Raw genomic sequence first — 12,645 nt, forward strand, 5'->3', positions numbered from 1 at the left:
CGCAAGAAATTTCCCAAATCGATAGTATATCATTACATGGACGACATTTTGTTATCCGATTCAAACATGGATACCTTGAACAGACTGTTTGAAGAAATAAAAATACTTTTACCAAAATGGGGATTGCAAATTGCTCCTGAAAAGATTCAGAAGGGAGATTCTGTTAATTATTTAGGTTATAAAATAGGTTTACAAAAAATTAAGACACAAAAGGCACAAATTCGGAGAGATCGCCTACGGACTCTTAATGACTTTCAAAGACTATTAGGGGACATTTCCAGTCTACGGCCATACCACCCTGAACGCGCCCGATCTCGTCTGATCTCGGAAGCTAAGCAGGGTCGGTCCTGGTTAGTACTTGGATGGGAGACCGCCTGGGAATACCGGGTGCTGTAGGGCTGGAGAGATGGCTCAACGGTTAAGAGCATTGCCTGCTCTTCCAAAGGTCCTGAGTTCAATTCCCAGCAACCATATGGTGGCTCACAACCATCTGTAATGAGGTCTGGTGGAAAAAAAAAAAAAGAAGAAGAGGAAAAGAAGGGGGTAACTGGTTTTTTGGGATGATTGGTATTTGTGAATTACTGTTTATAGAAAATTGTACTGGTACTGTTTCTTGTATACTGATATGTTGAATATTGAATGTGAGTGTTCCTACCTCTATTTTTGTATGAGTATGCTTATAACTTTGTCTATATTGTATTGATACATCTACCATATTACATTGTACATTTCTACCTCTGATACTATGACATTGTTTACAGTTGAAGATCATTGTCTTCATATATTGCACAGTTGTTTATTCTTTTAGTCTTCAAAGTTAGATAGGTATTGAGAATTATATGTTTGTCATATTTATTTTTAAGTTTATCAGGTCTTTTAGTTACATAGAGATTATATTTAGTATAGATAGTATGATCTTCAGCCTCTTCGAAGAGCTGTAGAAAATGGCCTTTAATCTAACCTAAAATTTCTATGCCAAAGAGACACAATTACTCCTGGCAACACCACTCTACTCCCGAGAGAACGTTGAGCACCAAAGACACTCCACTGGGAGCTTGTCTTCTTGGCAGAACTGGCCTTTGGGTTAAGAAAAGCCCATACCTCAACTTCTGACAAAGATACAGAATATCCCTAAGTGGATGAAACAGGATTGTCTTATCTTGCCAAGACAGGGTAGGATAGTCCTAAGAAAGTTCCTTGCCTTTAATAATGGTATGCCAGTTATGTTAGGCCTTAGCCAAAGTTGGTTGACTCAACATTGCAAACGAGACTTTGGGTGATTGCCCAGGTAGTCAGTTGTCTCTGTCAATTGTTGCACATTTTTGGATATCTCTCGATTGTTAAGTAATATTTATTCCCTTCTCAGATCTTTGACGGAGTTGAAGATTATATAATTGTAGTTACTCTCTATGTTATTTAGACTCCTTGAGATAGAATGTTTAGCAAAAGTTTTGTTCTCAATATTGTTTGTTATATTTATTATTTGTTATTATTGTATATAGTTGTATTTGGTTTGGTTCTATCTTATTTAGACAAAAGGGGGAGATGTAGGGACATAGCCCCACCCATTGGGGGCGTGTTCGCCTCGGGCTAAGGTTTACGGATAAATCTGCCGGGCGTGAGCCCAGCAGCCCTTTTTCTTTTGCTCCGCTTTTCCGGTACACCGTGGGAACCTTTGGTCCTGTAAGTTTATTTCCTTATTAAAGCTGTATATATCTATATAATCTGTCTACATTCATTTGCGCCACCACACTTCTCCTTTGGTAGTTACATGGTATCTCGTTGACTCTGCCTATTCTTTCTATATATCTCTATTTGGATTTCCTGCCTGGTTTTATCCTGCTTTGTCATAGGCCAAAATGGCTTCTTTATTAACCAATGGTAATAAAACATATTCACAGCATATGAGGGGAATCAATTTAATTAAGCAAAGATGTATTACATTTATTACATTTTTAACTATGTAAAGATGGTAAAACTTGGGATTTACCTTAGCAAATGTTGAATCTAATTTGAAAGATACAATGATGCAATTCCTGATTGCCGTTTAATGTCAATAATAGCACAAATATCTATCTCTTTATGCCTGAACCTCATAGAAATTATAACAGAATTATAGTCAGAACTATTCAACTTAGACCTTCCCTAGAGGAAGGATAATGTCAAGAAGTGAGAGTCTTCATTCATTATAAATTCCCATTGTGAATACTGATGATTTTTCTTGAAATTGTGCTTTTAAGCATTCCAATTTCTCATTACAGTACAATGTGAAGGTCAAAAGTCTGACTATTGGTAATAATGCTAACTATAAAAATATTTCTAATGTTTTATTCCTCCTTAATTCACCAAAATGCTTCTAAAACTTGGAAGCATTAGTGGGTCTGTGTAGAATAAGTGAATGTGAGCATTTCTTACTCATATTTATCTTCTTGAAATAATCACTATGTAACTCATATCTGAACACCACACAGTTTGTATTAGGTTTTAATTATTTGCTCTCAAATTATTTCCATGTCTAAGCAAATAATAAAGGCTTTTAATGTGTAAACATTTACTAAACTGTTAATTTCTTAGATATTCTTTGTCTTGTTTGACACAAATATTTATTATGCGTTGTGCATACTTCTCTCAACAACTTGCAATTAAATTATTATTGTGAAACTAAACAAATTATTTTGACATACAGTTAATCTTTAAATTATTAACCACTTTGTTTCTGTTTTATGTATAATTTATTGCTATGATTAAATATATTTGAACAAATAAAGCCTTGGCAAACTGTTAATATTTCTAATGGCCACATCTTTTTCCTATACATATTGGTTGAAGATAAATAGTTCCAGCATCATTTGTGCTCTCTGCATTAACACTAAAGAATCTCATTAAATTAATAAAGTGTATAGAAAAATGGATAATTTTTTACTAATTTCTCATAGAAGGGAAAAATTTTAGGAGATCTGAAAAATTATAAATTCGTTTAATAAGATTTCTATAATCAGTGGAAGATAATGATTCTACATAAAATGTTCTTTTTAAAAACTTATGTGTGTGTGTGTGTGTGTGTGTTTGCATGTGTGTGTGTATGTATGCATTTGTCTGGTACATGTACTATATATATGTGAGGGGGGAGTGCATGCATAGGCTAGAGGCCTTTGAGTTAAAAGTCTTGCTCTACTACTTTCGACCTTATGTCTACTGATCAATTTAAAGTTACCTTATGCCCCTCAGTGGTTTGAAGAAGAATTAACTATGAGTAATATTTAATTATTAATCATCTGTTTATAATTTATTTATTTAACTAAGGTGATGTCTATGAGACTATTCCACTAGAAAGTGACTTTTATTTTCTAGTTATAAGTAGTAAATAGTTTTCAAAGAGTTTGAAGTCAGGAAATCATTCCTGGCCAAACTTGTTTCATTGATTTTTTTTTTCAATATGGACTACAAGCCTGTATCTCTTTTTAAAGTTGAGTTGTGATCTAATATTATTTTAGTTAGCTTGTTGCTTACAGTGCCCCAGTTTGGGATGAACAGAACCTGTTCATATTGTTTCTGTGAACTTCTTTTAAATGTCTCCATTACTCTGCACTCTCTCAGGCTTTCTTCCATGACTCTAGGCTATTCTTATAACTTGTTCTGCTTTAATGTATATTTGAAAGCAGGAATTGGGTAGTAAATGTATTTATAGTTGTGAGATTATGAGATTAGTGTTGCTTCCAGATTGATCATGTTAGTAGAGAATTAAGAATTTTTTTGCCAACACATATGTGTTGAAATATTCACACTAATACTTTTGATTTCAGTACAACATTACAAAGTTAATTCAGCTTCATATTTTTCTGCTAATCACCTTCAATTTTCTTAATTAGTTGTACATTTTTAACCATGATCTAGTTCTACCACAACTCAGTCTCTAGGAATTGTCCCTGTCACACACTAGGGTTTATCCATCATCCATTAAGCTACCAGTTTCATTAGGGTAATCTATACCTCCTTCTCAGCTCTGACAAACCATCTACACGGACACCGTACAGAACAGATCAAACTGTGAAAGCTCAGGCAAGCACAACTTCCCACATGGCAGCATTCACTTACTCAAACACATCTCTAAGAGACCAAACAATAGGGAGGACCCACAGGAGAGATAACCCCTCCATTCTATTTAGACTCCAAAGTTCCATGAGGTTGACTCCTGCTCACAGACATCACATTTGTACACCCTAAATTCTAGTATCTCACACTCCTGGTTAGTTATTGTCATGAATTACAATACAGCAAATGTCTCTCTGTCTGTGCTACCCAATCTTTACCTTATCACCTTCCTTCTTCCACATAACCAGTTCATAACAATCTAGACAAGGGGATTGTCTTGTCAGGTGCAAGGATCCTGATTTAGAATTGAATTACTAACAAAAAACATGTAAGTAAGAGCCAAGTCTAACAGTCTGAAATTTCATGGATCCAGTAACAATATACAAGACAGTAATATATTTATTTAAACATTAGTAAAACCCAATCAGAACAAAATAGAACAATAACATTTATACTATTCATGATGATCAAAACAAAAAAAAATGTACACAGGAAAAGGAAAACTCTAATAAGAGCATGTGTTGTTCTTGGGGAATACATAAAATTATATGGGGGCTAAAGGATTAAAAAATTTTATAGGATAATTCCTATTAAAAAACAAGGAAATGGAATTTGTCTTTTCACACATCAGCAAATGTCCTTTTCAGTAATTATTGAAATGGTGTTATTATTCAGTGATACACATATTTATTTTTTACTTGAATGGAAAGCTCAGAAATAGGCTCTTCAGTCAATTTTATATATGCATAGGAAAAATATAAGAGGACTTTATGTATTTGTCCAGGAAATATGAAGTAATATTTACTGAACAAGATGCAAAAAACATTAAAAGCAGAAAATAATTGATATATTTATTCATTTAAAAACATAATTTGTACAACAAAAGTCACTAACACAGACAAAAGATGTTTATTAAAATGGAAAAAGATATTTCATTTGCAGTAATTGACCACAGATTAATAGTGATAGGAAGAACCTCTTTTAAATATGTAAGAAAATTACAAATATACCCTTGTAATAAATGAACAAAAGATAAACTTCGGCAGGGTACACACGAACAAATCTGATGTTAGATAAATAAACATTTGTTTAACCTGATTGCTAATGAGAAGGGAGGAATTGGGAGATGTGAAAAACATACAATTTGACTTTAAAAATTGCTCTGCCATGCCAGGCAGCGGTGGTGCATGCCTTTAATTCTAGCACTGGAGAGGCAGAGAAAGGCAGATCTCTATGAGTTTGAGCCAGCCTGGTCTACAGAGCAAGTTCCAGGACAGGCTCCAAAGCTATGGAGAAGCCTTGTTTCAAAAAACAAAACAGCAAAAAAACAACAACACAAAAAGAGTGCTCTATAACTTACTAGATGTGTAATTTTATGCAAAGCATTTTGATAATCTAAACTTCCTTAACCAAGTGAAAATGCCAATACCACCTAACTTATCAATTTATTGTGAAAGCTGAGTGGTTTAATACTCATAGATGTTTTGAGCAGAACTTAGTACAAAGCTATAGTGTAGTTAAGAAGAATATTATCATTAAATGATGTCAGATAGGTTGTCAGGTAAGAGCAGCTAGAATACACTCCTGCTGACTTCAGAGATTGTAATTCTCCAAAAAGCCATTTTATACTAGGTTTGAACCTGTAATATTCATGAAAATTCCAAACAATAGATAAAATTAGAATTCATATGCTTTGAAAATACATTAATAAAACAATATTTTGATATAATATGATTATTGTATATGTTGGTTATAAACTTAAGTGAGAAAATATATGTACCAACTTCAAGAAAAATGTTAGTGGCAGAATAGGAGATGAACTCATTATGTTTGGCAGTATAGCTCTTAATATAAACAAAAGGGCCTATGACAATTAAGCCATGTCAATATTTGTTAAAACCAAGGTGACAGTCACATGAATACCTATGATTCACCATATACTCTAAATATTTCATAAATTTCAGACTTTTAAGAAGTATTTCTGATATATTTATAGTTTTGCATCTACATATTTTCACTCTGGTACTAAATAATTTTTCTAGTACACAAGTAAATTTTAATCTCTCAAATATGACTGAAGTTTTAATACAGATCAAGAATGCAATGACATTTTGATGAATGAATAAATGCTGTGTATCCTGGCATTTTAAAAATTAAATACATAGATCCAGATAATTTGTAGAAACAACTGCAAAAAAAAAAAAACCCATTTTAAAGTATTGAAAAAACACCTGCAAAAGAAACATGTTAAACTATTGAATATTTATTTAAAATATTCACATTTGTTTATATCTTAAATAGATTTCCAATATTTTCCTTTTCCCTGTTTTTTATTTCAAAGTAAAAATTCTTTTAAAATTTACCCATTTAAAAAAAATTTACCCATTTAACTTTGTATCAGACGGTGTTTTTATCATAAAACCATCTAAGGAAGTATAGGTAAGTATTCAGAATTTCATCAACTTAACTTTCCAACTGGAAACAAATATTGCAGAAAAAGATCAGGAATCAGGAACAGCAAAAGGACTTTTAGGTCATTAGTGAATAATTTATCTCAACAAAAGTAAATAGTATGGAATGTTTCACATTGAATCAGACAGATAACTGCTTTTCATTAAAAAACACTTTAGTCTTCCATTTTACTCTGTGTGCTAAGTATTTCTTTATTTTTCCCCTTTTGTTCATTGTAGAATAAAATAAAACTATTCACAATAAATAGGTCTTCCAAAATGATGCTGACCTGGACCAAGGGCAATACATGCACTCAAAAGTTTCTAATATACATACAATGCATTTACAAATTAATTTAGTATACAGTGTTGTAGCACACAAGGCATGGGATAAACCCTGAATATCATGTAAGTTCAGAAAGTAAAGTGGTTTCTTTTGATTTTTTTGTTTTGTTTTTAAGTGTAGCTCAAGCTGGCCTCGAACTCATATCCTTCTACTTATGCCTCTTCAACATATCCTTACCGACCTACACAGAGCTTCTGCAAAGGTGGTTTCTAATGCAGGAATGTGTTAAAGGAGCAGAAAACCTAACTGATGGAGTTTCCAACATATGATCAGCGCTGAAATATAAAACAAATAAATATAACTCCACACATCAGAAAACTGATAGAGCAAACAAGAAGAAGCAAGGGGAAAAAAAAGACAAATACTTAAAATATACACCTTTCCTTAAAGGAAAGCATTCCAGTCAAGTATGTTTAATGACTGCCTTCCAGAAGACGTGGAGGTAGCGAAGAAATTATTGCAACAGAGAAAACGCCCTTCATCACTGACTCAAAGTTAGAGACAGGCTATGTTGAGAGCATGTACCACTAATATATTCTGGCGATTGTTTGTGTCTTGGTGAAGGGTATTGTCTAGGGATACTGCTGTGGTATGGACAGATATTCGTGCTGGACGAAGATCCACTCAGACAGCTGTGAGAAGTGTAGATAGTGAGGTGCCACTGAGAGACCGTGAGAGGCCAATATCTGAGACAGAGACCTGAAAGGGGCAATGAAGAACCCTGGCAGAAAGCAACAGTTACAGATCCGCTGCAAGAATAAAATGGCCCTGGGAGTAGAAACCCGGGCATGTCATATATAAAGCAGGTTAGGAATGCTGAGGCAAGAACACTAAGTCAGCCATATCCATCCAAGACTAAAAGTGGAGATCTTGAGGGCTTGAACACAGTTACAGGGAACAGAGAAACACCACCCGCAGAGAGGGAGAAAATAAAAGAACAAGACCCCAAAGAAAAACAGCTACCACGTGCAGATGGAAGGGTCCTCTAGGAGAACTCTGTCTCAGACTTTAAGATCCTGTCCCCTAGATTCTCTCTTTAATTTTCCTCTTCTTTCTGATTGGTCCACCATCACCCAGGCCCCGCCCCTACCCCCTCAGGCTCCTTTCCCTCAGTCCAACATTTTGAAGAAGTTGCAATCTCATAGGCAAGGGGGATGATGGGAATCAACCCAGAAAAAGAGTAAATTTTCTGAAAGAAGTAATTTCCTATTTCCCACCTTAGCCCAAATTCCCCCATCACTTCTATAGTAAGGAAGTGGTTTACTCAGATTTCTTTCCTCAAACTGTGTTCTAAATCTGGAGAACTTAATATTAAATAGATCCTGAAGAGGGACCTTGTACAAACTTCAAGACCAGAATCCCTCAAGACTGGGCAGTCCAAAGACTATATAAGGAAGGGACCCAGTCCAGGGCAGCTGAGAAAAAGGACTACAGAATGAAGCATGATGTTCTCTATGGAACCCTGGGGTGGTAAGACTGCAGCAGGAAAAGAAAACAAAGACTACCCGGGAAAAACACCCCTTTATTTCAAATAGGGAACCTCAGGCTGTGAGATGGCACAATAAGATTACCTCCTGCCAAACCTGTCCTCTTGTCTGATCCTCAGCGCCCATATGGTAGAAGGATAGAACCAAATCCCCCAAGCTATTTACTAACCTCATGTGAGTGCACGGTACACAAATGTACTCCACAGAACTAGCAGCAATTTTTAAAAATAATATACTTTCACTCATTAATCATGGCAATACAAAATATTAATGCTAGTGAAAGCTGTGTATAAGAGAAAATATCATATTGTCTACATTTCCCCTGAATCTCCATCTGCTCTTAAATAAAGCATATCCCCTTCTTAGAAAGAAAACACACAACTTGTCTGTGAGCTGAGCATAGTGACCGCCTTCCAGATTGTGAAAGTAAACAACATAGCAGTGGAGGAGACACTCCTTCATGAATACCACACACACTGTGGGCAGGACTCCTCACAGTGTATCTGTCCGGGGAACTGCTTGGTGATGTAGCTCCTGATGAATCACCACGCTATTACAAGTAATCCCCAGAATTTACTGGTTAATAATTCATTTGTGTTTCAACTAGTGTTGAACTGACATGGGCTTTTATAATCATTGCTTCTGATTCCCCAAATCACCCAGCCTTGACTGGAAAAAAGATGGAGGACATTTTTTTTTTCTTCTCTAGAAAATATATCTTGATTTATTTCAAGGGAAATCTACAAATACATGAAATTGTAAGAATTAAATAAGGGACTAGGAACTGTTTTGAATGGACATCTGCAACTTGTTACTTCTTTAAAAAAGAGCTAGATGATATTCAAAGGCAGGGAAAGATGGAAGACAGCGTTTCTGTAGTACAGAAGAAAATCCAGCAAAATTGAGTGTTGAAAAAAAAACGTCATTTTTTAAAAATCATTTGGTTACACCTACTCGTAACAGCACCTTCAGAAGCTCCCCACCACTATGCTGCAGAAGGAAGCACTAAGGCAAGTCAGATTAAATACACTGTGCACTCTGCTCTTGCTATCACCAGACAGCCTGGATTCCAAGACCAGTTAGTCTTGTCTCAAGCACCCTGCTGCGAAATGCCAGTGTCACATTTTCTGTACTGCCATCTGGAGAAAGACTGGAAAAGACCTTTTCTTGGGACAAGGACTCATGATAGTTGGTGTTTAACCTGGAGGTGACTCAGCAATAGTTTCATGCTGAGGAAAAATTATCCCTTGAGATAGTTAATTGCTATTTTATCAAATAATTAAATATCCATCAAATTATTAAATAATTAAAGCTCCATATCATATCATGTTAAAACAGATTTTATATATATATATATATATATGCCATATTCAAACTGAAGAGAAATTTCAATTCATATAAGGGTGTTTATCTTCATGAATGAAGGGAATAACTTTTGTTGTTAGTATTGTATGGCTTCATATGTTATGATGTGACTGTTAGAATCTTGGTAGACTGTGTAACTCATACTCCATTTGCAAATAAAGTGAAATATTAGGTGTGTGTATGTATGTATGTGTGTCTGTATGTGTCTGTGTATGTTTAAAATGTATCTCTAACACAGATGCTTATTCTTCAAACTTGCCATGCTGCAAAGTCCACAGGTTTGGGGGTACTTCAGTCAACCCAGACAAGTGTCTGACATCTGGAGACAGGCTGCATGAGGCTGCTCGTAATATGGGATTAGCTATGAAGTCTTGATTTTAGGGCCACAATGAATTCGATTCTCCAGAGCCCAAGTTAACCAAAAAGAATTCAAGAACCCAGCAGTTCTTGGATTCTGGAATAAACACACAATAGGCTAGACAGAAATTGTCAGGCTGTCATTATACCACAGGCTGTTAACAACCACAATTAAGGCAGACTACATATCAATTATTATTTGTCTGGAACATCAGCTTCCCTAAGCATAAAAGGAAGTGAGGCAGCCTGTGTTGCTGTCTCCTCTCTTTGGCTAATTAGTACTGTTTTTAATGGCTTCATCTGCCCAGGATCAATTGTCTAATAGGAACAGGGCTCTGTCAGTTAATAAGGTGAGGAACTACAGAATGCAATTATGTCTGGCTCCAAAATAGTGCTTCAAACACACTGAAACAATCATGTGACAGAATAAACAAACTAATAGGCCCAGGCAGGATCCTTTGTCTAATTTCCATGCAGAGTGTTCCAGTAACATTTATGGGAAAAATTAAGAAGGAGAAAACGAGAAGGGGAAAAAATGAAGATTTAAAGACAGTCACAGAAACATCCCCCCTCCCCTCTACACACACACACACACACATGCTCTGGAGACTTCAGTTAAAGAAAAGCCCAAAAAATTATAAATTATACATGGATGTTTAACAAATATTAGCATAGAAAATGTTGATATGACAATGAACTCTATTTTCCCTAAAAATGGTTTCTGAAAAAAAAATAATATATAAACCATTCTGTCATTGTCCTGGTTGTAATATCAGCTGTGCTCATTTCCAGTCACAGAATGAATCCAGCCACGAAATGAGCACTGGGAGATTCATTTGCATTCAACTGGCTTTTAGCAACTGTTATCAAATTTTTATAGCACCTCTGATTTGAGTAAATGTGCTAAATGTTAGCCTGCCTTGCAAAGAGTTAGCACTAGTTGATTCAAGCTTTGTTTACTAAACCGAGATGGAAGTTGGCTTGGGAAAGGAATCAAGACACAGTGACAAGGACAAAAAGCAGCTGTTTTGAGAGGCAGTATGAGACAATCGGAAAGGCTTAGGGGCTCGAGCTCAGGGATTGAATCCTATCCATGAATTCCAGCATCAACCCTCACTAGCTTTTATAATACCGACAACTTACTTTACAGTGTTCAGTTTTCCTTATCTGTGAAACATAGGCAATAAATAGCTACTATACTCACAAAGAAAAATGTTGTTAGAAATGAAGAATAGTCAAATTATAAAAAATAAGATTTTAGTGCTGTGCATCGTATAGAACCAGTTTCTACTTTGAGACTTCCTATGGGACGTCGATGATGTACAGCATGAGCTAGTTCAGGAACCTTCAGGGTCCAGCTTCTCCTTTTGTGAGTTCCCCATTGTTAGTAATTAGTTCCCTAATTACATCAGAGTTTTACTTTCTGAAGCTCTCATAACGACATTTAGCATTGCTTTTAGGAGAATACAGTGTAATATGCAAAAGCTTATGATAATAGTGTATGTGTTTGACTGCATCTCCCTTGCAGAATACTAAAAAAAAAAACACCAAGAGAATTTCCTTTAAAATATGAAATTCAAGTCATCCTTTAAAAGTCTTTAACTTGATTTTTACACTCCCTACAATGCATTAGCACCAACGATCTGTCTTCCAGAGATATAAAGAGGCATCTCGATGGGATTCTCGGCTATTTCAGCTTGAACACTACATTGTTCTATTACACTGAAAAACAAGTCTGGCACAGAATCTCTCAGGAAATGCCAGGACTCTTCTCAAACCATCTGTCTTTTCCATTTCTCTCTAGTAAAATGCTACAATCAACCCCAGTAGAAATTTTCAAATAGCTTGTTATGTAGGATAGGGGAAATAGAAAGGTAAAGCTAACAATCTGAGCACTGAACTGCCTTCAGTCCCTTTGCAACACTCAGCTGAGGAAGATGAGTTCTCTGTAGAATACTGTGGGCCTAGTAGAGAGGAGGGGCTAGGCTAAAACTGGAAGTGCCTTTTGCCTCTGGACCAGCTGTGAGTCAGTATTTTAAAGTGAAGGCCTAGTTGTGACCCCTTCCAAGTAGGAATTTTCAAATTTAGGTCATTGTAAGAAATACATCAAATCAAAAGTGTTAAATGTAATGTATAGAATAGGCTACTTCAAGGGTTTCCCAACCCCCAAAGAGGGTTATTTTCTAGAAATAGCAGTTTAGTTATCTCTGGAAACTTTGGTTTTCTGACTAGTCAAGCTGTGTGAGGCTTTGTGGAGTTGAGCTAGTCATTTAACCTCTCGGGTCTTTCGGGTTCTTTTCTATAAAATGAGGAGGCTGGGCTCTGGCACCTTCCAGCTCTCAAAGCCTATTCTGTGGTTCCAGGATGCTGGGGGCAGACAATTCATTTCAGGTTTTTGTATAAATGGCATCCAGTGTCATGAAATAATGTATCAAGAGCAGCTGCAGGGTCTTTCTATCCTGCATCTGGTTTGAAACCAGCAGATAAGGTTGCTTGAATTCATTTCTTTTTCTTTGGTGAGGGGATAGGTTTGATGACCTAATGGGCC

General features: G+C 35.8%; 1 non-coding gene across 1 annotated transcript; it reads left to right on the plus strand.

Annotated features, from left to right (window-relative positions):
* Nucleotides 1–280: 280 nt before the first annotated feature.
* On the plus strand, nt 281–399 carry LOC130888293 (5S ribosomal RNA). The gene has a single exon (XR_009058431.1). It is a non-coding gene; the product is annotated as a 5S ribosomal RNA (ribosomal RNA).
* Nucleotides 400–12,645: the final 12,246 nt, after the last annotated feature.

This window comes from Chionomys nivalis, chromosome 16, assembly GCF_950005125.1.
Source record: "Chionomys nivalis chromosome 16, mChiNiv1.1, whole genome shotgun sequence".
Taxonomy (NCBI): domain Eukaryota; kingdom Metazoa; phylum Chordata; class Mammalia; order Rodentia; family Cricetidae; genus Chionomys; species Chionomys nivalis.